The sequence below is a fragment of the Borostomias antarcticus genome, assembly GCF_949987555.1.
Source record: "Borostomias antarcticus genome assembly, chromosome: 11".
NCBI lineage: Eukaryota > Metazoa > Chordata > Actinopteri > Stomiiformes > Stomiidae > Borostomias > Borostomias antarcticus.
In genome coordinates, this window is record NC_140244.1 from 22099061 (window position 1) to 22126176 (window position 27116).

General features: G+C 47.3%; 1 protein-coding gene across 1 annotated transcript in view; it reads left to right on the forward strand.

The window, feature by feature from the left end:
• LOC311315495 (cadherin-4-like) overlaps window positions 1-27116 on the forward strand; it is a gene marked incomplete at both ends in the record, with an annotated part of 270228 nt that overhangs the window by 71248 nt on the left and 171864 nt on the right. The window lies entirely within an intron of this gene.

Genomic DNA, 27116 nt, shown 5'->3' on the forward strand with positions numbered 1-27116 from the left:
CTTTCACATTCTCTCTCAGGCTAATGGATCAGATCATCCCTCCTTCTCTCTCTCCAGTCCAGCGGTGAGGGCCTCTAACGCTAGCGCTAAGGCGTCTCTGAATGCTAATCAGAGTGGATGTGGACGAGGATATTAAAAGCTGGCGTGACGTCTCTGACTAGGTGCGGCAGGGGGGCTGAAAGCAGAGCGTGATAAATATTAATGGTGAAGGCCCATCAGAGGCTGCGTGACACTGACAGCCCCCTGATTACCCCCCGAGAAGCTACACACACACACACACACGCATAAACGTGCACGTCTCCTTGATGAAGCATCGGGTACACACGCATGCACGCACACACACACGCACGCGCACACGCACACACTCACGGGGTGAAGACTCTAATTGAAAACATAAACAGCATCATTGAGGTGTGTAGTGACAGGCTTGATTAGCCAGCTGTGTTACTACCTGGTCGGTCTGTATGAGAGATCTAATGGGGAGATGCTCATCCTCTCAGGCTCGCAGCAGGAGACACACCAACACACACCGGCTTCAGCTAGCTTCCTCTCTCACATATAGAACCACTATGAGACCACTATAGATACAGTATACTGTATATACTTTTTTATTTATTTTTTTCCTCTTAGTAACATACAAAGAAAGAAGAAAGATGAGGATTTTTAATTCAGACTGGTGTTTGTTGACTGAGCTAGTCAAGTCAGAAGTGCAAGTCCCCCACCCATGATGCATGTCGTCAGCATGTACTGTACAGTTGTTGAGTGTGTGAGAGGAGTGGGATTTTCTAGTTCAGATATATCTATAGAGAACGCATTATATTTTTGGTTTGGTCTTTATCTGGACAATAAGTGTTTATTTGCTCATAAAAAACACTATATACCATTACAGTCAATACAAATAAACATTAAAAATAACAATTATAAAATCTGTAATCCTGCAAGAAGCTTGGGAAACATTTACCACAGGACAACTAAAATGGCACAGCAGTGTACCAAAGCAAATTTTGCGTTTTGGCCAAACAAAATACCAACTTCTTTTAAAAACCAGAAATTCATATTTTGGTCCCTGATTCAATAAAGTTTTTATTTTTTTTTATTTTTATTATTATTATTTTTAATTCACAGAGTGCCTCAGATTCTCTTCAGACTGCCAACCTACACCATGGACAGTTACTGTTGTTTTTTATTCTTAAGATATTTGTATTACTTTTTTGTATTAATGTTTATTTGTCTTTATTTAAAAGTTGTATATAGTGTTTTTACAAGCAAATAAACATTTACTGCCCAGATAAATTTAAACATGATTTTCTTTGGCGGTGGCCTAAGACTTTTTCACAGTAGGCCTACTATAGATTTTAAAGTAGTAATTTAAATATCAGTGATTCTTTCTGTAGGACAAAAATACAACAATGTTAACTTTCACAACAGGCCATGTAATAAAATGGTATTATGATCTGCTGTTCATTTGATCTATTCCTCCCCCTGCTGTCCGTATAGTGCTACTGCGCCATAGTGGATCTGCTCAAAGCATTCTACAGGGTCTACGAATAGACACCGACCTACCTGAGCTACTAAACACCTCAAGCTCTGAACTCCATGGATTTAGAAAGTAGACGGCTTCCTGAGTAGAATAGACTATACTTTTTCTGAGACATAATGGATAGTTTTATATGTACAAAGCAAAATGTTATTGGCAATGCGAAAAATGAATTGTGGCGAGCGCCCCCCAGTGGTGGGCTCTGGTACAATATACAGGGGCTGATCCAAAGTACTCCTCCTTCAGCATTGCTGGCTGGGGGAAAACTACATTTTTCAAAGATTAGGCTTTGGCCCTGTCCGCTGTCGAGGAGGACAGACGCGTAGGTCTCTCTAGCACTGACAGGCGGCTACACCTAGCTTCTTCTCGTCTTGCCACAGGCCAGAGATGCTCGCTCTCAAATCCCACTCTCACTTCCGAACACACGTTATCTCTGTCCACACGCCGTCTCGTACACACATGCCTGCGTACACTGGCGTGCACACACACACGCACTCACGGTGAGATAGGAGCTATATGCAGTCCTTATCGGCAGGCAGACAGACTTTTTCATCGACAGCAGAGCGGGGCAAACACATCTGTCTAACGTGACCTCCCTCACCTCTGGACCCAAACACAGTCCCCCCCCCACCTCGAAAAATGCCATTGGCTATCCAGGGCACGTCTATATTGATGCACATAGTTGGCAGTCTGCGGACAGGACCCACACATAGGCCAGGGCCAGAGAGAAAATCAATGCCTCTCCCATCTCACTGAGGGTGAGCTGGGTCGCGACCAGGAGATGAGCTTGTTTACGACTTAATTATAACTCCATCTGAATTATTAACAAAGGACCACCGTCATAATTCACTGGGTCTTGGGATGGGTAGGTTAGGGGCGTTATTTTTGCGTTAGCCGCAATGCTACGCCGCTGCTGTTCCCATTGGTCCACCGTCACGGTTGGACTGCGAAGGCTGTTCCTGAATGAAAAGTCACACTTTTCTGTTTTTACAGTAGAGTTGTGCATTCTGAGTCGAGGATATGGCTTGTGGGATGCACACACGTGCGCATGCGCCTACACACACACACACACACACACACACACACACACACACACATCCTGTAAACACACATACACACACACATATTCTGTACACACACATCCACGCATGCGCGCACACACATGCATACACACTGTACACATGCACGTCGCACACACGCATGCACACACGCACGCACACACACACACACACTGCCAGAGCAGAGCTAGTGTTAATGTGACTGTCGGAGAGGGAGCTGAGCTGTCAACCACAACACGGGGAGAAGATGTGTGTGTCTGCTCTCCTCTCCAGCTGTCAGCCCTACCCGGGACTAATGAGAAGAGGCTCGGTCTAATTGAACCCTAAACACACTCTCCTTCTGCTCATCCCTCTCTATCCCTCCATCTCCACACCTCCACAGCAGTGTTGGTTAAAATCCCCGGCCTCCTCCCAGCGTCTCTCTCTCTCTCTCTCTCTCTCTCTCTCTCTCTCTTTATCTCTCTTAAACCTCTCTGTCTCTCTATTTAGACCTAGATAGCATTGTTCCTTAGTTACATACAGTACTTTGTAGTCCTACATAATCCTAATAACAGTCCTACATAATCCATAATAACATAATCCTTCATAGAGGTAGGTTGTACATCCATAGAAGATGAAGACCGAGCGCAAACGTGTCACGTGTTTCTCAAGACTATGGAGAAGTGTCATCTCAGAAGGTTCGAGATTCCCTGGGATGTGTCTGCTTGAATAAGAACCCTGAAAGAGGGATGGATAATCAGGTGTAGTCATGACAACCATCATAGTTGAGTTGCTTCAATCAGGGACCGGAGTATTGCTATAGTAACCAGCCCAGCTAGCAGATCTGCGGTGGGCGGCCAGCGGCCCTCTGACGAGAAACCCAGAGTCTATTTGAGCCTCCGTAGAGCCTTCCATCGCCTCGCCATGGCTAGTCAGCGGTCAGCAATCCTGGGAGGCTCTATGGAGGCTCAAATAGCTCCTAATTGTGGCTCACAAGCCACGTTTGCACTGTGGAAGATTTGCCATTGCTAGCTAGTTACCTCTAACTATACCTAAAAGGCAACATAAGAGAGTGGATTATTATCTGATTATAACAAACACACCCAATGGATGCCAGCTATATATTTTAGTTTGAAATCAAGATTTCTTGAAACCATAAATTATACTTGGCTGACTTGAAACGATCCCATTAGAAAACCCTTCAAAATAAACTGCTGAGATGAAACTGGGCGTCCATGAACCTCCATAACCTCTTGTTCTTTATTGAGCAATCCTTAATACACATCCTGACTTCTACCCCCAGATTCACACATAGACAGTATACGCATCTCTTCAGCAGACTGTGCAATTGCAATTTCTATCACGCCACAGTGAGGTCAACTTGACCAAGACGAGGTCAACTTGACCGAGAGGTCAGTGCACTTGCCGAAGCAGAATAATGGATTTTCCAATAAAATAAAGCACATTAATACACAGAATCAACTCCAGTAATTGCGTGCCAGTTTCCAGCTGCAACAAGCAAAGCCATAAGTCTTAAGGGCACTTTTCCAATAGCTTGTTTTACACATTGTAGACCTAGCGGAGTTAGCAAAGGGGGGAGGGCATGGACACCTCTATGAATTCCAAGTGCACTTGGGATTAGAGTTAATACTGGACCCTGAACTCCATTTACCATCCAACACAACAGGCCGGATTGAGCGACTGTGATCAAGACTGCTTGAGTAAAGGGACCTGATGAGTAGTGCTGCAAAGCGCTGTGATGACTCGTTAAACAGCCGCAGGTCTTTTAACATGGCCTAACCTCTCGGCAGGCGGAGCACACGGCGCATACCTGAGGAGCTCTCCTCCGGCCAGGCCTGGGCCTCGCTGCATCCTCTCCGTAATGGAGTTGAGGAGAGAGAGAGGCTGGGACTGCCATGCCCGCCCGCCCGCCTGCCCGCCCGCCAGCCCTCCCCCGCTCGGGCCGTTCTCCTCCTGGTCTCTCTGATGATAATGTCCTCTGATGCCCTGATAGACGGGAGTGTGTCCGGGGATAAATCATTCAGAGGTTATTGGTGGAGCTGTCACTCACACAACATGCTGGCTGTCTAACCGGCTCCACAACAGCCCCCCCCGCGCCGCCCCCTGTCCCACCCCATCTCTGCCTCTCCGTCTCTCTCTCTCTCTCTCTCCCTCACTCTCTCTCTCTCTCTGTCTCTCTCTCTCCCTCTCTCTCCCTCTCCCTCTCTCTCTCACTCTCTCTCTCTCCCTCTCTCTCTCTCTCTCACTCTCTCTCTCTCTCTCTCTCTCCCTCTCTCTCACTCTCTCTCTCTCTCCCTCTCTCTCTCTCTCTCTCTCTCTCTCTTTCTCTCTCTCTCCCTCTCTCTCTCTCTCTCTCTCTCTCTCTCTCTCTCTCCCTCTCTCTCTCTCACTCTCTCTCTCTCTCTCTCTCTCCCTCTCGCTCTCTCAATCTCCCCCAAAGTCTCTTTCACTCACAAATCAGGGCCGTCAGCCCTGTTGGATCAGAGGAAGGAAATCAATTGCCCGATAAGGGTGATCTATCTCCCCCTCCCGCCTCCTCCTCCTCTGTCTGTCTGTCTGTCTGTCTGTCTGTCTGTCTCTCTCTCTCTGGGGGGGGCGGGGGTGGGGGGGTTTGTTTTATGGCAGCAGGTCATGACAGACGTAATGGATGCAATAACACTTCATTAAACAGGCTCCCCATGCGTCCACCGAGGAGTTGTTTGTTGTTGTGATGTACGTATTAGGATTAAATATTAATTAACAACATGGTGGCACTCTGCTTGCTGACAAACACTCAAAACACACACACACACACACGCACACAATGCAGTATATAGTACACATGGGTTCACGCACACACAGACTCACACAAACAAAAATCGAGAAAAAGAAAAAAAGGCCTTCACTTATTCCTTGTTTTTCCCTAGTCTTAGCTGTTGTTTGTTTAAGTGGCTGTTCTGAGGAACAAGACAAGCAGCGCTCCGTAATGAAGTGTTTAATATTTGATGCCATTGGATTTTTACAGCTATTTAAGGCGGCGTGCGTGCCTCCATTAGGGCCTGAGTCCAGAGCGCAGACAAGCGCTACACCGTTGCTCAGACTAAATCACAATCTGTCCACAACCTTCCTTCCTGCCTGCTTGCCTGCCTGACTGCCTGACTGCCTGTCTGTCTGTCTGTCTGCCTGCCTGCCTGCCTGCCTGCCTGTTACCTGTTTACCTGCCTGTCTGCTTGCCTGTCTGTCTACCTGCCTGCCACTGTCTTGCCTTGCTTGCTTGCCTGCCTAGTCCGTTATAAAAAAGTGATAGAGAAAAAAGTGATAGAGAAAGCTAGTGCTCTGGGGCCGGTTGCACAAAACACCTTAAGGTAATATTTCCCTTAAGTTCTGACTTTAGGTTTCCTTAAAATAAAATCTGTTGCACAAACACCCTTATGTTACAAATACAAACACCAAGTATTCCCCTTATGGTTTCCTTAAGATGTCCCTCAAGTATTTAAGGTTTTCTACTTATCTCGGTCTAATAGGCCTACTTAAGGAGTCCCTTAAAGTCTGTTAAGGTGTTACACAAAAGACCTTAGCAAGCAATATAAGAGAAAAAACGTAAGGGACCTCTACCCCAACCTTAGATTAGTCACATGGCTGCGTTTATGAACATAAACGATGGAAACCGCGTCCCAAGAATAGTGTTCCGCGACAGGGAGAACCCACTAGACAGTCTTATTTAGCTTTTATTATATGTTGTCTCTTTTTGGACTCCTCAAGGAGCACAACTTTCTCTTCCTCAGACCAGTTCGGTTTTCTCTTTTTCTCCTCAGCCATTTTTCCTCACAGCGTCGCAGGACGTTCCAGTGTAGCGTTGTGACAGATAGCCGGTCACGTGCAAGCAAACCAATGGTCACCATGGAAACTACAATTTTACGGCTGTAAAATGTCTTTCCTTGTATGAAAATCCTTAACGTTTCTCCTTAGCTAAGGAAACCTTGTAATTCCCTTAACTAAGGGGAAATTAACACTTAAGGATCATACTTAAGGGGAAAACTTAAGATGTTTTGTGCAACCGGACCCTGGTGCATACTTGGTGTCCATCAACGCCTAAGCGCCCAACACATTCTACACGTCCATTAACACCTGTGTCTGCAAGCCTGAACTACTTAACATAATGAGCAAACAGGGGCACAATGCATCACTTCATACTCTACCTCAGGAGGCCAAGTGTGATGATGCCTCTGTTGTTCGGAGGATTCGGGGTTGGGGGACTGAAAGAGGGGCCCTGAAGGTTTGGGTCTTGAGCCCCAGCGCCACACCCCAACACACCCCGACGGCCGGCCACCTACTGGACCCTCACGTGTCCACACTAGCCTGGACACGTGTACACAAGGCCTCACTAGCCTGGACACGTGTACGTACACAAGGACAGTTTTCCGTAAACGGTCGTGGCACACAAAAGAGACGTCCGGCTACGTTGTCTCAGGGATGATAACAGTTCTAGGACCCCCGAGACACAGATTACACTAATGACCCAATTAAGCCGGCCAACCCAACAGATAGGAGCAGTGGAGAGAGAGAGAGAGAGAGAGAGAGGTATGTTTTACCGGGTGATGACTTGTAGCTCTCACGACCCTCGTCCTCGTCGTCTCTCTCCCTCTCGGTCTGTTCAGGTTGGGTCATTCTACAAGGTCAGTAGCAACACAACAAAGCAGCCCCCAATCCTCTCTGGTGTTGAAGCATTCACAATCCCTGCATCCTCCTCTGTCATGGAGCGCCACACACACACACACACACACACACACACACAGACACACACACTCCTTGCTTTTCCGGTTGACGCGCCTGGCGCCACCTGGGGCAGTATCATTTATAAACTCCGCCCCCCTCGGACACACCTCAACTCCATAGCTCCACCCAGGAAATTGGCCGGCTCAGCTTCTGACCCACTGATACACATTGATATACCCGGTATGGGTTTTGAAATTATAACCAGCCTAGGACTGGATGCACGTTACGGTATGTCAATGCGTAGTAGGGAGACTGCGTGTGCACCCATAGCATAGCTAGGAAACTATCAGGAAGAAAGAATGTGACACTGTCTCCGTCACATACTCCGAGTGTGTGCGTGTGTGTGTGTGTGCGTGTTTACTGTGTGTGTGTTCGAACAGACGAAGAGAGAGGGAGCGTCTTTGTCGAGGGAGAGCGGAGGACCTCAGTTGTCTCTTTGCGTGTGTGACACACGCATGCCCGCGTCGCCGAGTTTCTGAACACGCCCGGTTGCTAGTTTAACAGCTGGCTGTGAGGGAGACAAATGTATGCTAATGCTGGGATATATCCTATTCAAACAGAGAGGCCCTCGTGGGGCACAGGACGACGAGATCATTCACATAATATCATGCATTTATTTATGTATTCATCTACTTGGGAAGCATTTCTAATAGACTTTCTTTCTCTCCCCGCCCTCTCTCTCTCTCTCTCTCTCTATCTCTCTCTCTCTCTCTCTCTCTCTCTTTCCTCTCTTTCTCTCACCACGCCATTGGACTGCTCAGCAGGTAAGAGTTACTCTTTCCATTTTGTCAATACAATTGGCGCACCCCCCCTCCCCTTCCCTTCCCTCCCACACCCACACACACACACACACACACACACATACACACACACACACACACACACACACAGAAGTGACTAAGAGAGGGAGGGGCTGCAGACATTGGTGTTAAGAGCCCAGTGAACACGGCAGTGGAGTAACATTGATTCCAGATAGAAAGAGAAAGAGAGAAGGAGACAGGATGAGAGAGAGAGAGGGAGAGAGAGAGAGAGAGAGAGAGAGAGAGGGGGGGGGGGGGCGGTGGGTAAGGAGTGGCCGAGCAGGTTTCATCGAAGCCTGTTGCTGCTGTACTTTCTACGGACTGCTACATGTGAAGATGCGCCGGCCGGATTTGGTCCGACAGCGCCGTACAAACGAACAGCAACGGAAGTCGGCAACCACTCTGTTTTATTGGGCTCCAGCGGCCATTGGAGCTTTACAATGGGAGTGAATGGTGGCCGTGCCCTAGTCACTATCTCCGGTACATATAACCTCCTTGGTGTGTATGTGTGTGTGTGTTTTTGTCGGAGCAGAGCGGGGTTCTTCTGGCAGCGACGGCAGCCCCCCCAGCTGTGATCTGAGGGTGTTTGATCAGAGCCTGCAGGGCTGTGTTTGGGCCCGGCCCACTCCCACACCCACTGTGGAGCCCCATCCCCGGTTCTCTCACTGAAATGACTCATACTGAGACGTCATTAGAACAATGTCCTGGCTATTCTGGCACACACACAGACACAGACCAACACACACACACACACACACACACACGGACACAGACACGGAGAAACACACACACACACACACACACACACAGACACGGACACGGAGAAACACACACACAGACACGGACACAAACACACACACACACGGACACATTTGGAGAATTTGGAAATCCATCTTGGGGTACAAAGTATATTAAATGAAGAGTCAGAACATCTATTCACTGCTAGGGAAGTGGTGTAACCCATCCAATTCTATTTATATGAGAGGCTCTTTACGGGCTCAGTGTTGGAGTTGTTAATCAGAGAGGTTTAAAGGTGATGAAGACTCCCAGGAGTGGTCGTATTCAGCACAGTAATTAGCCGGGGACACAGGGACATTACCGTATTACACACCCTCTCTGTCTCTCTCACACACACACACACACACACACACGCACGCACGCACGCGCACACGCACACACACACACACTCACGCACGCATGCGCACACGCACACACACACACTGAGCAAACGCGCACACTTACACATGGTGAGAGCACACACACACACACACACACACAGAGTGAGCAGTTTAATATATAAAATTGCATAATAAAATGAATCACAGGTCATTAGACTGTAGAAACATTAGGCTGTTTCCCTGGAGGTTAATAGAGAGCTCCTTGTCTTTCTCTGTGGAAGTCGGTCTTTGTTGTTGTTTGTTGGCCAGCGTATACAATACAGAAACCATTGACCCAAGAACCAGTGAGTTCATGTTCGTTCGAGGGGTGAGAATAGTGCAGACACGTTTCGATTGTAGTTCTCTCTCTCTCTCTCTCCCTCTCTCTCTATCTCTCTCTCTCTCTCTCTCTCCCTCCTTCCTCCCGTTATTGTGTTCTATTTAGAGCCTTTGACACCTTGTCTCTTTGAATCAGCCATGTTTCTGTTCACAGGGTCGCTGCCGGCCAACAGAGTGCAACAATAGGAATGACCACCAAGGGAAAACAACGTGCCGTTGTCTTTATCTTTCGTTTATTCATGTCATTCTCATCAAGGCTCCGTATACATTCCTCTTTTCGGAAGAGACGGCATCTTTTCCGTTAGGAAAATAGAGCTACTCATGTTCCGCCGGGTTTGGTGACAATAAGTGTTACACTGCACATCCTCCCCCCCCCGGCGTGGGAAACGACTAAAGTGGACAGAAGGTTCCACATCCTGACCTCTGGGAAACAGAACACAGAAAGCAAACACGTCTGTCGGCGGGACGTACACACAGGGACCGCCGGCAAAAGCCTACGGTAGAATGTGCGTGTGTGTGTGTGCGCGCGCACGTGCGTGTCTCACGCTCAGAGAGATAAGTGTAGAGAAGAGAAGTGAAGCATCTTCAGTTGGTGAGATAGCTACACTATTATTTTCGGTAGCGTGGCCCCAGTGACAGTATGGTCAGATAACAGAGCTCTGAGATGAAGAAGCTCAGCACCGTCTTCCTACACATTCCAGCTAACTTCCCCCCCCCCCCGTCTGAAAAAGGAGGGTTTTCACCTTCTACTCCCTCAAGGTTAAACTGATAATCCAGTACTTGAGAGGTGGCTGTGGGTGAGTAAATGCTTGTTTGCCCGCTATCGACCGTACGGTGTCATTCTCTCTCTCTCTCTCTCTCTCTCTCTCTCTCTCTCTGAGTGGGCAGCACTCTCACGCCAAACACACGTACAACACAGTGACCTTGTTGCCTAGAAGAGCTTGTCCCATGTCCTGGCACAAAATGTGGCCCAACCCACACACGCACACGCACGCACGCACACACACACACACACACACACACACACACACACACACACACACACACACACACACACACACACACACACACACACACACAGATACCCCCAAACACACACACACACACACACACACACACACAACCCCCCCCCCCCCACACACACACACACGCACTCTCTCTCTCTCTCTCTCTCTCTCTCTGTCTACTGTATCTCTCAGCACTTTGGTTTAATATTTAATCCTAATGCTCGTCTCCAGCATAAGTAAGCAGGTGAGTGGGCAATAAAATATGTTAATGTGTAAATAGTTATTCAATGAAGTGGCTCCCTAGCTGAAGCAGACCAGAGAAGGCCATGGGGGAACTCTGAATAAAACGCCAGAGGAATTTGCATACTTGTATTTCTCTATTTATTTTCGCTTCGAATTAACTTTCTTGCCGCACCTGGGGGAGCAGTACACCAGGTGCCAAGAGGTCGAATGTCCTGAAGGTTCGAGGTCCCCCACCACTGCCATGCACAATGAAGGCAATGTGAAGGGAGGTGTTCATTACTTTCACAATCTCTAAATCAAATCATGTTGACATCATTTACCAAAATAAGAAGAAAGACATCAAGTTATTTTCACCAATTTTTTATTTGGGGCCTACATCAAGTGACCACTTTTTCCTACTCATACTTACGCTTTTTCAACAGTGTAGGCCTAGCCCTCCAGTATACCAAAATATGCAAAGGGCGTGGCAAGTTATTTACACTTTTTCAACAATAGCCCTCCAAAACAATAGCCTCATCAACAATATAGCCTACCAAAACATGCATAGTGCATGACAAGTTATTTAGCCTACGCTATTTCAACAATATTGTCCAAAAGCATCTATTTGCCAAGAGGGACAGTTCAAGCCAGTTTAGTCTTCAGACTTTCCGCTCAAACGTCAGAGCGATGCCACACAAGTAATCCTCCGCCCTACGGCCGGGATACTCTTCAACCACCGTCTTCAGCTGCACCGTCAGCTTTCGGAACCAAAACCTCCAGCGGGTCACTGGCTCGCCAGCCGGGAGCTCGGCCCGCTGGACATTGGTCAGCGCCTGCTGCTCTTTCAAGGCACCGATGGGTCCTAGCGTCGTCGGTCCTTGGCACGTCACTGTGGACAGCTCCATGATAATTCACACAGCTGAAACACAAGGTGTGAAGAAAAAAATGTATGTAACTGAAATACAAATTATATACAGCCTAACATACAGTACCTATTGGGAATAGTAGACCAGGCCTATAATAATAGACTACAACCACAACAACTTTGGAACACTGGGGATAATATAATATGATAATAGACTATAACAATAATGAATAATAACGAATAATAAGCATTTAAGGTTATAAGGTTAAACCATACCTATTGGGAATTTTTGGTGGCCTTCTCCCACGACAAGTGGGGCACCCAATCCACAAATCTTCAAAATAAGAAATGTAAATGATACTTGCATTGTTGCAACGTCATATATGGTAGTAGGCGTTACACTTTTCCTTTCGCCTGCGATTTGTTTCACTGTCGGTTTAATGTTGCATTCGACGCGGTTTCCGCTCAGTGAGTGGTGCTGGCTGCTGTAGCCACTCTTGAAGTATTTCCCACTTGACTCAAAATCTCTGCGAGTGATTTATCAGCCAAATTGTGATACAGCCATACAGTACGCTGTGAGCTGCTTTTAGTAGGCGTATTTGAATTGGTCTGACACTAGTCTCACTTAGCCAGACCTATGTCCACTTCGTTTACGCTGTGTCAGTACTGGAGAACGGTCTGGCTGGAGTCATTACCATTCGGAGATAGGGGGATTAATAATTTAAACCAATCACAATTGTCTTGAGCGGAGAGGTTGCTAGGTAGTTATTGTTTAGTAGTCTAGATTGAATCTGATTGGGCAGGGAATCAGATCCTTCGCTACTGATTGGGCAGTATTAAACAAATTACATGGCTTATCCACCATTGAGTCAGACTAGTCTGACACAGTTGATTCAGACTAGTCTGACACAGATGGCCTGGAATTGGACTTTCTGGACGGAGAACACAGAACACATAACAGCGTCAGCTTCCCAAATGTGTGATGGCAAGAAAAGCCAGAGCCAGACCAGATCCCGTGACCAGGCAGAGCTGGAGGGAAGGGCGAAGTGGACTGAGAGCTCGTCTTTGGGCTGGGAGGAAACTCAACCGCTGACTTATTTACCGTTGGCCTTCACACACCTCTCATAGCTTGCTGTGTTCTGTAAACCTATAGAATGCTAATGCTCAAACGAGCACATGCTCTACATGTGCGTGATTGTGTGCATGTGTCTGTCAGTAGTGTTTTTATCTTCCAAGCTGTGTTTATCAGTGGTTCCCAGAAGACGGTGACTCATGTCCTGGAGCTGTATATTGGGCTGTTTATGAAAGGAACACTGTCACACCAGTGAATGCTGTCTCCACAGTACAGACACACACAAACACAAGCACACACACACACACACACGCGCACATGCACGCTCACACACACACACACACACACACACACACACACACACGCACACACACACACACACACACACATACACACACACGCACACACACACACACACACACGCACACACACACACATACACACACACACGCACACACACACACACATACACACACGCACACACACACACACACACACACACACACACACACATACACACACACGCACACACACACACACACACACTTACACTTACACTTACACACACACACACACACACACATGCTCTCTCACTCACTCTCTCGCTCTCTGTGTCTGTCTCTCTATCTCAATTCAATTCAATGTCAGGTGAACAATTGCCAAAACGTCAAAGATAATACAACTCAATAATGACATGAGAAAACAATTAGGAAAACTAACAGATAAATTAGTCCTAAAATAGGTCAATTAAGAGACAGTTAATAATTCAAAATCAAATGTATAAAATATCATATAAAATACATTTAAAAAAAGATCCAGATGAAGTAGAGCAGTAAATGAAAAGGCAGAGTGTGAGCTGTGAGGAGACTGTGTTGTTGTGCTGGTTTTCTCTTAGGCTGTGACATGCACTCACATATCTAGCTGCTTCTATGGCGGTGACACTGATCTATGAAGTATATGTTGCATTTTAGTCTGGTCAGAGACTCTATCAAAGTTTTTGAGTTCATATTTAATTTTTGTAAAGAACTTTGTTATAATATCTTCATATGTTCTACATTGTAGCAGGAAATGTTCTGTCTCCAGCTCTCTGTGTGGACAGAGCTGACCCAGCCTGTCTTCTCTAGGCAGCCAGGTCTGCCTGTGCTGACCGGTCTCTATGGCCAGGCTGTGATCACTGAGTCTGGACATGTTAATGTCTTTCTCACTTGAGTTCTCATCAGTCACGACACTCAGATAGTTTGCCACCATGTACTGTCTGTTTAGAGCCCAATAGCATTGACGTTTGTTTTGAGTTTTTGTGGTAGATGTCCAATAGTTAAGTTAATTTTATTTTTCTTCATTTATGATTTGGTGTGATGGTGTGAGGGCTGTCCTGAGGCCTTGTGCTGTTAGAGGAGGTGAGCCTCAGGACCAGCTGGCTGAGGGGACTCGTCTCTATGTTCTCCTCTTGGCAATGGAGAGCTTGGTAATGGTAGGAGTTGGGGTCACTTGTTTTTAGGTGTTTGTAGAATTTGATTGCTCTTTTCTGTATCCTAATTAAAAGATGGAATTGGCCTAGCTCAGCTCGGCATCCATTGTTGGGGGTGTCCCTGTGGACTCTGAGAATACTTTTGGAAAGTGCACAGAGCTTCGGTTGGCTGTGTGTCTTGATTTACAAGAGGAGCCCACACCTTACTGCCATACATTAACATAGGTTCAATTATAGATGTGAATATGTTGAACCAGATTCTAACAGGTACAGTATATTTATGTTTGAAGATTATTTTTTTATAGTATAGAAAGCTTATCTTCCCTTCCCTCTCTGAGATCATTAAAAGCCAGAGGTAATTTTAAGTCCCAAATATGTGACTGTGTGTGTTCTATGTCAATGGGGCCATGAAGAACCTATTTGGGTTTCCGTGACACCTGGGTCGTTTTTGGAAGACCACAATTCTAGTCTTTTCCAGATTCACTGTTTCACTGATTTTCACTGATTCTCTCTCTCTCTCTCTCTCTCTCCGTCTCTCTCTCTCTCTCTCTCTCTCTCTCTCTCTCTCTAACATACACACTGGATGTCGAAAGCAGGAAGGAAGGAAGGATACACTGTAGCTAATACGCTGTAATGCATGTCTAAAGCTGTGCATTTGCTCCAAGGGAATGGGGATCTCATAGTAATTAAGGAAGTTTCAACTATTGAACTTAAATTAGCTGATAATGAAAGAATGGGTCTAAGGATGGAAAAGCCTGGGCCTAATAGATGCACTATGGGGAAGTCTTAATGCACTCCATTGTGCTTGCTTTATTAATCCACTGCAGTTCATTTCACCCATGCTGGGTTTCTACTGAGAGAAAAGAGCAGTCTCAGGGTAAAAGTCTTAAGTATATTGGATGCATGATTTATGTGTGCGTGTGTGTGTGTGTGTGTGTATGGATGCATGATTTATGTGTGTGTGTGTGTGTGTGTGTGTGTGTGTGTGTGTGTGTGTGTGTGCTCAGACAGACTCTATACACATGTTTATGGTATTCTGTGTGTTTAGTGTGTGTTCAGTAATGTGTGTTTGCGTGTGTGTGTGTGTATGTGTGTGTGTGTGTGTGCGCGTGCACGCGTGTGTGTGCACATACGCACAGTCTGTCTCCCTGTCTTACTCCAGGAAAAAACGCACAGAGCTCTGACTATAATTAGTCAGAAAAGCCAGGACAGCAGCTGTGAATAATTTAAGATGGCAGTTTATGCAAATGGCCCCGATCTGGGACATGGTTACAGAAGGTGGCAGCATTTTTACTGCTGACGGCATGAGAAAAAAAAAAAACACACACTTCTATGAGGTGTGTGTCCGTCCACATCCTGAACACTGCCGGAATCACATCATCATTCCAACATCCACAGAGCGGGAAAAGGTATATCTTCTTAGGGATCTGGTAGAGAAAGCAGGTTGGCAGTAGGAGGTTCAGGTTAAACTGAGGACACACACTTCTGGTTGAGCAGTTTGTTATCCCAAACCTCTTGTTCACAACACTAGGGCCTCAGACCACCTTCCTTCAATCTGTACTGACACAGGCTGTCCTATGGTTGGTCCTACTGTACTAACAGGCTGAACTATGGTTGGTCCTACTGTACTAACAGGCTGAACTATGGTTGGTCCTACTGTACTAACAGGCTGAACTATGGTTGGTCCTACTGTACTAACAGGCTGTCCTATGGTTGGTCCTACTGTACTAACAGGCTGTCCTATGGTTGGTCCTACTGTACTAACAGGCTGTCCTATGGTTGGCCATACTGTACTAACAGGTTGTGCTATGGTTGGTCCTACTGTACTGACACAGGCTGTCCTATGTTTGGTCATACTGTACTAACAGGCTGAACTATGGTTGGTCATACTGTACTAACAGGCTGGACTATGGTTGGTCCTACTGTACTAACAGACTGTCCTATGGTTGGTCCTACTGTACTAACAGGCTGTACTATGGTTGGTCATACTGTACTAACAGGCTGTCCTATTATAGTTAGTACAGTTTCCAGGGTGGAGGGCAGCAGGGGAGAGTTGAGTTAACCGTATTCAAATGGCAGTGGTCAGCTCCCTGTCGTGTGGTTCAGACAACTTTGCATTAGGGTTGGGAATAGATGTTATTACTTTTCAAATTAGATCGCAGTTAGGGAATTTGAATATGCGTTCGCAGTACGCTGCACAAATCGCCACCCTCGGAATTAATCTGCTGGCTGTTTAGTCATGCAGACACAGATAGAGGGGAATCCAAATGAGAGTATGGGAGACTGTAGACATGCATGGTCATAACCTAAGATGGGCTGCTGCTGCTGTGTGTGTGTGTGTGTCTGTGTGTGTGTGTGTGTGTGTGTGTGTGTGTGTGTGTGTGCCTGTGTGTGTGTTTGTGTCCTGTTTGATAGCGTCCCAGGTTATTGAGCGACTACAGCATGTAGATACATGGGTCGCCAAGGAGATGCAGTGATCTTAAAAGAGCAGCGGAGATAAGAAGTATTGGTGTTCAATAATCATCCCCCTGCAGCGTTCAGGAGCAGTGTTGAGCTGTTGACTGTATAAAGAGACTATTGTGCCTCCTGGTTGAGATGCTGACAAGCCAATCAATATGCATGCATCAAGCATATGGCTGTGTAGACTGGACAGACCCCAAGAAACGCTGAGGCATCTCATTTCTCTTTCTCCGCCCCTCCTCTCTCGCTCTCTCCCTCTCTCTCTCTCCCTCTCTCTTGCTCTCCCTCTTTCTCGGTCTCCCTCTCTCTCTCTCTCTCTCTCTCTCTCTCCCTCTCTCTCACTCTCCCTCGGTCTCCCTCTCTCTCTCTCTCTCTCTCTCTCTCTCTCTCTCTTCCTCTCTCTCTCTCTCTCTATAACTGTATCCATGCTACATCTAGTGCTGTGCTAGTCGTCTTTTTGGCATTTGAACAGTCTCAATAAATGATGCCTCTGCATTGTTGCGCGGCCGTAGCTCAGGAGTTGTTATGAATTCTAGGGTGTCAGCGGAAGAAGGCTAAAAACATCAATAGCTATAAATCCCCGTGTATTTGAATATGGATGTGAGGAGAACGCGATCATCCACAGTAATAGCAGTGGCAGGACTCAACAGTAAGCCACAGAAATATCTCCCTCGCACCAGGGGACTGGGGTGGGAGGGAAAGATGGTTCAATTTCAGGAGGAAACCAGGGAAACTAAAACACGAGCTTGTGAGAGGAGCCTCCAGAGAAATGAATCGGTAAACATTTCCAAGAGAATTCATCTCAGACGGAGAGGAAGCTGAATATTCCCCCCCGGAGGTGGAGGTGTGAATGCTCCACTCTGACGGCTTCAGAGAGCTCTGCTTGTGCCTCAGGTTGGGCTCCAAAGGGATACGCATTTGCACACACACACACACACACACACACACACACACACACACACACACACACACACACACACACACACATATGCATCCATGCACACACACACACACACACACACACGCATATGCATCAATGCACACACACACACACACACATATACGCATCCATGCACGCACAGACACACACACACACACACACACACACATAAGCATCCATGCACACACACACACACGCATCCATGCACGCGCACGCACACACACACACACACGCACACACACACACACACAAACACATGCACACACACATACAAACACATGCACGCATGGAGATACACACATACATACTGTACATACATACACAAACGCACACACACATGCACACACACATGCACACATTCTCTCTCCATGTGGACATTTCACACTTCCAACCGGGGACCTATTTATTTGGTTGAAAGGGTTTAGCACTCAGTAGGCAATGGAAGACAAACAACAAGAATGACAGAATTGGTACGAGCGCACACACGCACACACACACACACACACACACGCAGGCACGCACGCACGCACGCACACAGGTAAAACAAAACTGTTGGTACAGTACAGACAAAACCCACACACCCACACCTACAGGGAGCATACATTGCGCACACACACACACACACACACACACACACACACACACACACACACACACACACACACAGGTAAACCAAAAATGTCGGTACAATACACACACAACCCACACGCCCACCCCTACAGGGAGCACAAATTGCTCCAGGAAGGAGTACAGTAACGATTACAGTGCACTGCGTTTTTTTCCTGAAAAGCGCCGACACAGCGGAGACATTAATCTGACTTTTTAAGGATCCCGGAGATTCTGCGCCGCCTGTCTAAAGGTCAGAGGTGATCAGCGGCCATCCGTCCCCTCTCTGCACCCCATCTCTGTCCTCCCTGCTCTCTAATTAGCCCCCCTCGGCCTCCGCTGGCTGTTTATCCCCTCTGAGCCCGCCGCCCACTCCCTTCCGCTGCTGAGAAAACTCCCCTGATTAGAGCTGGAATTGGTTTTATTTTTTATTTTTTTTTACTTGCGGTTTTTGGCATGTCGTCCTGCTCAACTGAAGCAGTCCCCTGACGTGCGTAGAGCGCGCTGGACCGAGGCCGCTACCAAGCCCTCCTCAGAGAAGCTTCTCTACCCACCAAGACCTCCAGCAGTAGTGGGGGTCCTCTCAAGTGTGCACGCACGCGCGCGCAGACACATACACACACATATACTCACATGTGTACGCACAAACACACACACACATGTACACGTAGGCACACGCACACACACATACGCACTCATGTGTACGCACAAACTGGCAGACTGCTTAGATCACAGGTCCACCGAGGTCTGGGCTGAGCAGCGCCCAGCTGACCTGCTCCCCAGCAGGACTCAAAGGGTCGCGGCTCTGAGCCTTTTACCACAGCTCCACCGCACAGGCCGAGGGGAGCGCTACTGTACTCAGTGTGTGTGTGTGTGTGTGTGTGTGTGCCTGCCTGCCTGAGGAGAGCTTTTACATGAGAGAAAGGGCTGCTCTCTGCTGTTCCTCTTTCTTTGAGCATGCCACTGTAGCTGTACTCACACCCACAGGGCCCAGCAGTAGAGATTAGCAAAGGTCCCCCATCCGATCAAATCGAGTGGAAGGGACTTTAGATCAACAGCTAGCTAGTTAGTTAGTTAGTTAGTTAGCTAGCTAGCTAGCTAGCTAGTTAGTTAGTTAGTTAGTTAGCTAGCTAGCTAGTTAGCTAGCTAGCTAGTTAGTTAGTTAGTTTCCTCGTTTCTTTGTTCGTTCATTCGTTCACTCGTGTGTTCAATCGTCCGACACGTGTACCACAGTTCATTTTTTTCATTGCCAAGTTCATTGCGCTCTCTACGTCTGTGATTGTTGCGCGGGTAACAGACTTTGAGGCTCGCACTATGCACTGCTGAACATATCTGAATTTGCATACAGCCTGTGTCCACTAATGCCGGGTGCCGACTACAGGATTTTATAATCTTAACCGATTTTATAAACGTGGGAGACCACAGACATAACGATCATCTTAACCGATTTTTATATATATATTTTTTTTATATATATATAATTATTTTAATCTTAAGAATGCACACTCCATGATTCAGTCAAGACGAAGGACCGCACACTACACTATTTCAGAGTGGCAATTTTATTCCAGAGAAATGCGATCTCATTGGCTATTGTGGCTTCCGCTCTGTATTCCATCGCTGTCCCAAGGATAAATATCAAACATGTTTGATATTTACGATTCAAAATCGGGGACACTCCGATCAGTCGGGAACATTAAGTTTAGGTCGGTAAACACCTCACACTACAGGATAATATGAGCAGATAATCGGTTCCGACAAGCCTTGATTCGGGAACGCCCCCCCGATTGTCGGGAGGGGTGAATCGGAGCTAAAATCGGGCTTAAAATCCTCTAGTCTGCACCCGGAAAAATATCACCTGCGCTGGAAGGCGAACTGACCGGTATTCCGGAGGCGGTGTAAACCGTTCCAGCAACGCCACAAACTGTCTGGGAATGTTTCACCCGCCACCGGAAGATGGTTCACTCTACCTTCCGGTACCTGCTCACCATTGGTTTTGAATTAGAGGTGATCATTTTCACTAGACACCGCTGCATAGTGGACATGGCCAGTCACTGAAGCTTCACACGAGGGTGCTTTGGAATGCAGAATACTTTGACTTAGCTGCAAACGCTCTGACATTTCACCACAGTAAACATCTGCTTTGCGTTGCCACCACGCAAGCAAAACACTAACTGGTGCACATTGCGTCTTTGCCGGACAAATGAGGAGGATAAAGTGTGGTTTTCTGGATTTCCGGAATTGGAAGAAAGTTATTAGGGGCCCATCTACTTTTCACACAGAGTGCCGGAGAGCTCCGGGAGTTAAATATGCACATAAAATGAATAACACTTTCATATTGTTCATATGGGTATAGTATCAGTTTTATTCATGAAGAAAATATCACATTTCCAGTCCTTCATTCCCACAAAAGAACATGCATCATGGGTGGAGGACAACATGTTTACTGTGCACTCTACTGCATCTGATAACCTTGAGTCACATATAAATCACTTATTCATTATGTACCTACCTTTTAGAGTGCTCTGTCTCTCTCTCTCTCTCTCTCTCTCTCTCTCTCTCTCTCTCTCTCTCTCTCTATCTCTCACACAGACACACACACACACTGTGACCCAGTGGAGACACACAGGGAGGAGGTGGACCAGTGAGGTGTAGCACATAGGCTATAATTGTATTTTCTCAGTAAATTGCCCAGAGGAATAGAGCAGCCACTGGTAGGGGATTAATTCAGTCTAAACTGATTTTACCCCGTTGCATTTCAGCAGTTGATTAATCATCACCTATGAGCTCTTGATTCTATATATATCCATTATGTCTTAATATGATAGTCCTGTTGTAGAGACTAACCTTTCCTAGATTACATTACTTACCCAGTGAAACATGGTTACGAGAGAGAGAGAGAGAGAGAGAGAGAGAGAGGAGGGGAAAGCGGACGAAGATGGAGCCGGGAGGAGAAAGAGAGCAATATAGAGAGCAGAAAAAGAGAGAGTGAGAGAGTGAGAGAGAAAGAGACGGAGAAAGAGACAGAGAAAGGGACGGAGAAAGAGAGAGAGAAAGAGACGGAGAAAGAGACAGAGAAAGAGACGGAGTGCGGTGCTCTTTTATAACGCAATCAAATAAAGTTGAAGCAATAGGAGTCTGTAAATGTGACCTTTCAGAGTGATCGGGGAAGACATCTCAGCGGAGGAAGCCATGGTATCCCACTTGACTGTCTTGATTGCTCTGGAGATATTTGTATCACTGTGCGTGTACATGTGCGCATGCACGGTGTGTGTGTGAGTGTGTGTGAGAGTGTGTGTGTGAGAGTGTGTGTGTGTGTGTCCACCATATTCCCCACTCCACGGGGTGGCAGGGTCCATTCATTTTTTTTTGGAATGAATTATTGAAGAAGTGGCTGAATTATTAAGACTGGATGACTTTGACCAGCTCGCACACTTAATTAGCTACAGTACCTCCCAGATCGCCCCACCCCAATTTACACTCCGCCGCCGTCGGCGCCGATGACCCGAACTCCGACCGCGCTGACGTTTAATATTCTGCTGCACTTCTTTCCCCTCTCCACTTGTTTAGAGAAGTGATTAAAAATATCCTCCAGAGATGAAAGCGGTCCTGCTTGTGCGCTGTATGCCCTCGTACACATTAACTATGAGGAGCGGGACAATTTAAGTGGCTGATCATTTTCATTTGGAAACAGTATAATGGAAGGACTCCTTTTCAGATTTGATATTCCCTGACATGCGGAGGGGTGTCGGCCAGGCCCGCGGTACACAGAGCCGCGAGTTCACTGACAGGGCCCGGGCCGTGAGGGCGTTTTTAAAGAGATGCTGTTGCCGAGTTGGGTTATAACACGGAACATGGAAAGACTCAATAATGAGAATACAAGCAGAGACTGGCGTGAGCCAACTGCCTTTATCTTAGGCTGGGTAGGGATGAGGAGAAGGGGGTGGGTGGGTGGGTGTGGGGGGGGGGACAAGTGGACTGGGAAGGGGAGAGAAAGAAGAGAGGGGGGGGGGGGGGGGAGGAGCAGAGGAGAGGAGGACCGACGACTGGGAGGGGGAGAGGGAGGGGGGTGGTAGGCCAACGGGGGTTTTGGTTGGGGTGGCGGGGTCAGCAATGGCAGGGGAGTGAGATGGAGAGACGGGTCCGTCAAAACAGACCAAGGGGGGATAACTGTCCAGGCAGAGGGGTAGTGAGGGGAGGGGAGGGAGGTTTAATCAGAGAGGGGGGGTGGGGGGGTGGTCTTCAATGTCAGTCTACTGCAGCTGTTGGCTGTTGAGCTTGCGGGCCGCGTCAGGAGAGAAGCTATTGTTGAACCTGTCGTTCGTGGTCCTGATGCTCAGCCATCTCCCCTCCAGCGAGATGATGCGAACGGGTGTTAGCTGGGGTAGTTGGTGTCTTTTGTGATGGGGATGATGGTCGTCCCGCGGCAGCGTTGGTGGTAGAGATCCTCGATGGCCGGGAGCTCCATACCGACGATCTCCATACCGGTCTTCATACCGGTCTTCACCACCCTCTGGATGGCCTGCCTGTTGTGGGCGGTGGTGTGGCCGTACCAGGCTGTGATGCCTCCAGTCAGGATGCTCTCCATGATGCTCCTGTAGAAGGTGTTTGTGTGCTCATGCACCATCTCCGCGGGCACCTCAGAAAGTAGAGGCCTTTCCGTGCCTTCTTTAGGATGGCCTCTGTGCTGTGTGTCCAGGTCAGGTCATCAGAGATCTGCTTCCCTAGGAATCTGAAGTGTCTCACCCTCTCCACTTCCTCCCCGTTGATGATGATGGGGGCAGGAGGGGGGGTCTTTTTCCACCTCTCCTGAAGTCCAAGATCATCTCCTTTGTCTAGCTAGTGTTTTGTTTTGTTTAGTTGAGTTGAGTTGAGTTGAGTTGAGTTGAGTTGAGTTGAGTTTAGTTTAGTCAACAATAGAAAAATTAAAACCACAATGATCTACATCAATAGCTTTAAAAGACTACCAGGATAACACAATAAAATCTAGGACTTACTTCCATTGAACGGGTCAGGGTTGAGGGTTCAGGGCCAGGTTGTTGTCTTGACACCATGCTGCTAGGTCTGACACCTCCAGGGGGCGGAGGAGAGGAGGCCGGGGACCAGAGGGAGGGAGAGAGAAGTGAGGCTGCCCCCTTGATCCAGCCTAAACACAATGGATGATCCTGGGGCACTGGGAGACCTGCATCACACACACACATGCACACGTGCGCCCGCACACGCTCACACACATGCACACACACACACACGCGTGTACGCACACGCTCACACACGCACACACACACATATGCACACACACACACACACACACGCACAATCAGGGGTGTAGTGGTGACTAAAGAAGTGGGTATACTCTGACTAAAGAAGTGGGTATACTGTAGCAGGAATTGGACTGTTTTTACATAAGTGGTGGTTGAAGAAGTCGGTAAACCGAGGGTCCATGAATAAAGAAGTGGGTCTACTAAGGATCCATGAATAAAGAAGTGGGTATACTAAGGATCCATGGATAAAGAAGTGGGTATACTAAGGATCCATGAATAAAGAAGTGGGTATACTAAGGATCCATGAATAAATAAGTGGGTATACTAAGGATCCATGGATAAAGAAGTGGGTATACTAAGGATCCATGGATAAAGAAGTGGGTATACTAAGGATCCATGAATAAATAAGTGGGTATACTAAGGATCCATGGATAAAGAAGTGGGTATACTAAGGATCCATGGATAAAGAAGTGGGTATACTAAGGATCCATGGATAAAGAAGTGGGTATACTAAGGCTCCATGGATAAAGAAGTGGGTATACTAAGGATCCATGGATAAAGAAGTGGGTATACTAAGGATCCATGGATAAAGACGTGGGTATACTAAGGATCCATGGATAAAGAAGTGGGTATACTAAGGATCCATGAATAAATAAGTGGGTATACTAAGGATCCATGAATAAAGAAGTGGGTATACTAAGGATCCATGGATAAAGAAGTGGGTATACTAAGGATCCATGGATAAAGAAGTGGGTATACTAAGGATCCATGGATAAAGAAGTGGGTATACTAAGGATCCATGGATAAAGAAGTGGGTATACTAAGGATCCATGGATAAAGAAGTGGGTATACTAAGGATCCATGAATAAATAAGTGGGTATACTAAGGATCCATGGATAAAGAAGTGGGTATACTAAGGATCCATGGATAAAGAAGTGGGTATACTAAGGATCCATGGATAAAGAAGTGGGTATACTAAGGATCCATGGATAAAGAAGTGGGTATACTAAGGATCCATGGATAAAGAAGTGGGTATACTAAGGATCCATGAATAAAGAAGTGGGTCTACTAAGGATCCATGGATAAAGAAGTGGGTATACTAAGGATCCATGGATAAAGAAGTGGGTATACTAAGGATCCATGGATAAAGAAGTGGATAAACTCTGTATGCCTCCACATACACACCATTACAGCAGAATGAAAGAGATGTCAGGTCAAGGCCAATTCATTTCGCTGACGTGGGAAGTCAGCATCTTTCACCTGACCGCTCCGGTGCTGCACAGCCTGTCTCTCTGATACACTTCTGAAAAATCACACTGTCTGGAAATCAAACAGCCGGTGTTGCTTCGTTGTCCTCTAAGGTATCAGGGACTATGATACTGTGTTTTTTGCTACGTCTAGTTCTCAGATACGTGTCTGGGGCTTCGGTCCTCTCTGTCCTCCCTCCCTGAGTCAGATTAATAGCAGGCAGTCACAGCAGCCCGCTCTGTCACACTCCTCTCCGGTTCTGTCACTCCTCCTCTCTTTTTTCCTGGCTCTTTCCTTTCGCGGCCACCTCTCCCTTCACTATGAAGGCCCGGTAGTGTTGGCGGGCGTGTTGGCGGATGGAGACGCAGGGATGTTCAGTTCCACTCCATTGTCGTGTTATTTGTATTGCTTGAGTGTGTCCTGCATATTTTCATCAAGTTGATAATCGCTGTCTTTTTTTCTCTTTTCATGATCACCCTGAATATTGCCTCTGCCAGGTAAGAGTTTTTTGTTTTGTTTTGTGTGTGTGTGTGTGTGTGTGTGTATTACTAGAGTACCTTTGTGTGTGTGTGTGTGTGTGTGTGTGTGTGTGTGTGTGTGTGTGTGTGTGTGTGTGTGTGTGTGTGTGTGTGTGTTTGTGTGTGTGCGTGCATGCGTGTGTGTGCATGCGTGTGTTTGTGTGATATATTCAATCCCTAGACTCTAAATATTTGGTAGAGGATTCATCCCTGGAGTGCTTCTTACTTGGAGCCCCAGCCCAAGTACCAGCCTCTAGCTCAATGCCTCTAGCTCTATCTGCAGCCTCTAACTCCATCTCCTGCCTCTAGCTCTATCTCAAGCCTCTAGCTTTTTCTCCAGCCTCTAGCGCTATCTGCAGCCTCTAGATTATCTCCAGCCTCTAGCTCTATCTGCAGCCCTTGGCCTGGTATCAGGTCTCCAGCTGTGTACCACGGCAGCTCAGACCCTCAGCTCAGCAGAGCACACAGCATAACTATCAAAGAGGCCACGCCACTAAGGGTTAAAACCAGGGGGGTTCTGGGAGCAGGGATGTGAACGTTGCTTATGACTTTACACATTATGTATTGCAGGCAGTAGCAGAGTGGAAACTCTCAAACATAATTACATTGATTTCTCACTGATGGCTACAAATAATGACATTTCCCTTGATCTGGGGGAAAAAAACAGAATGGTGTGAGTGAACACACACGGAGGCTTTCTCCTTCTCTCTCTCCCTCTCTCTCTCTTTCTTTCTCTCTCCCTCTCTCTCTCGCTCCTCTCTCTCTCCCTCTTCTCTCCCTCTCTATCTCTCTCTTCTCTCCCTCTCTATCTCTCTCTCTCTCCATCTCTGTCTCTGTCTCAGTCTCGCTCTCTCTCTCTCTCTCTCTCTCACACACACACACACACACACACACACACACACACACAGAAGTGCACTCTACCTGGGGGTGCATTCACACAGTTACGCCACATACGCACACAGTTTTTCCCATGCCCATGTCTCCTCTCTCTCACAAAACGGCTCACCTGTTTTCACATCAAGAGGCACACACACACACACACACACACACACAAACTATTTTGCATTCACTCATTGCTTCCTCTCGTCTCCTGCTCTTTCTCTGAGTCTTCCCCTGGGCGTCCAGTTTAGATGAAATGTCAGTTTTAATGGGAACAGGGATGGAATAACAGAGGGAACGCTTCCCGGAATCACGCGCGCTCCGGCGAGGAACGGGAGAGAAGGTGCTCTCCACCAGACGGTTGCTCAGACGACCCCCGTCGTCCGAGCGGGGGACATTTTGCGGCTGTATGTCCCCACCCCCAGGCAGGATAGGACGGCGCTCTCACATCTCGTTGGAGACGGCGGGCGTCGACGGCGTCTCGGATGGCGTCGAGTTGTGTTTGAACGGGAGCGCAGGGCTGGAATCGCACGGACACACGGAGTACAGGGCCACACCCAGAGCTCAGTGCACCGCACGGTGCAGACGCAAACACAAGTGTTATCAAAAGGCCTCGTCGTCTAACCTACTGCCTAATGAAGGCCGCCGATCATGGCGGTCCAGTGTCCCGGGCCACGTTCCAAACGTAGCATCGCATCGATATCGTGTTTCCCCACTGCATCACTCAGTGTGTGACAGGGCATGAGAGGCAGAGGGAGGTGTGTTCCTCTTCAGACAGGTGCGGAGGTTATTATAGTTCATGAAAACTAGAGTAAAACACAAAACTAGGTATGAAAAAGCATTTGAGTTAACAGAAATAAAAATCAAAACTAGGCTTTGCAAAAAAAACAAAACGTATTGTGTGTTTACAAAACTAAAATGATT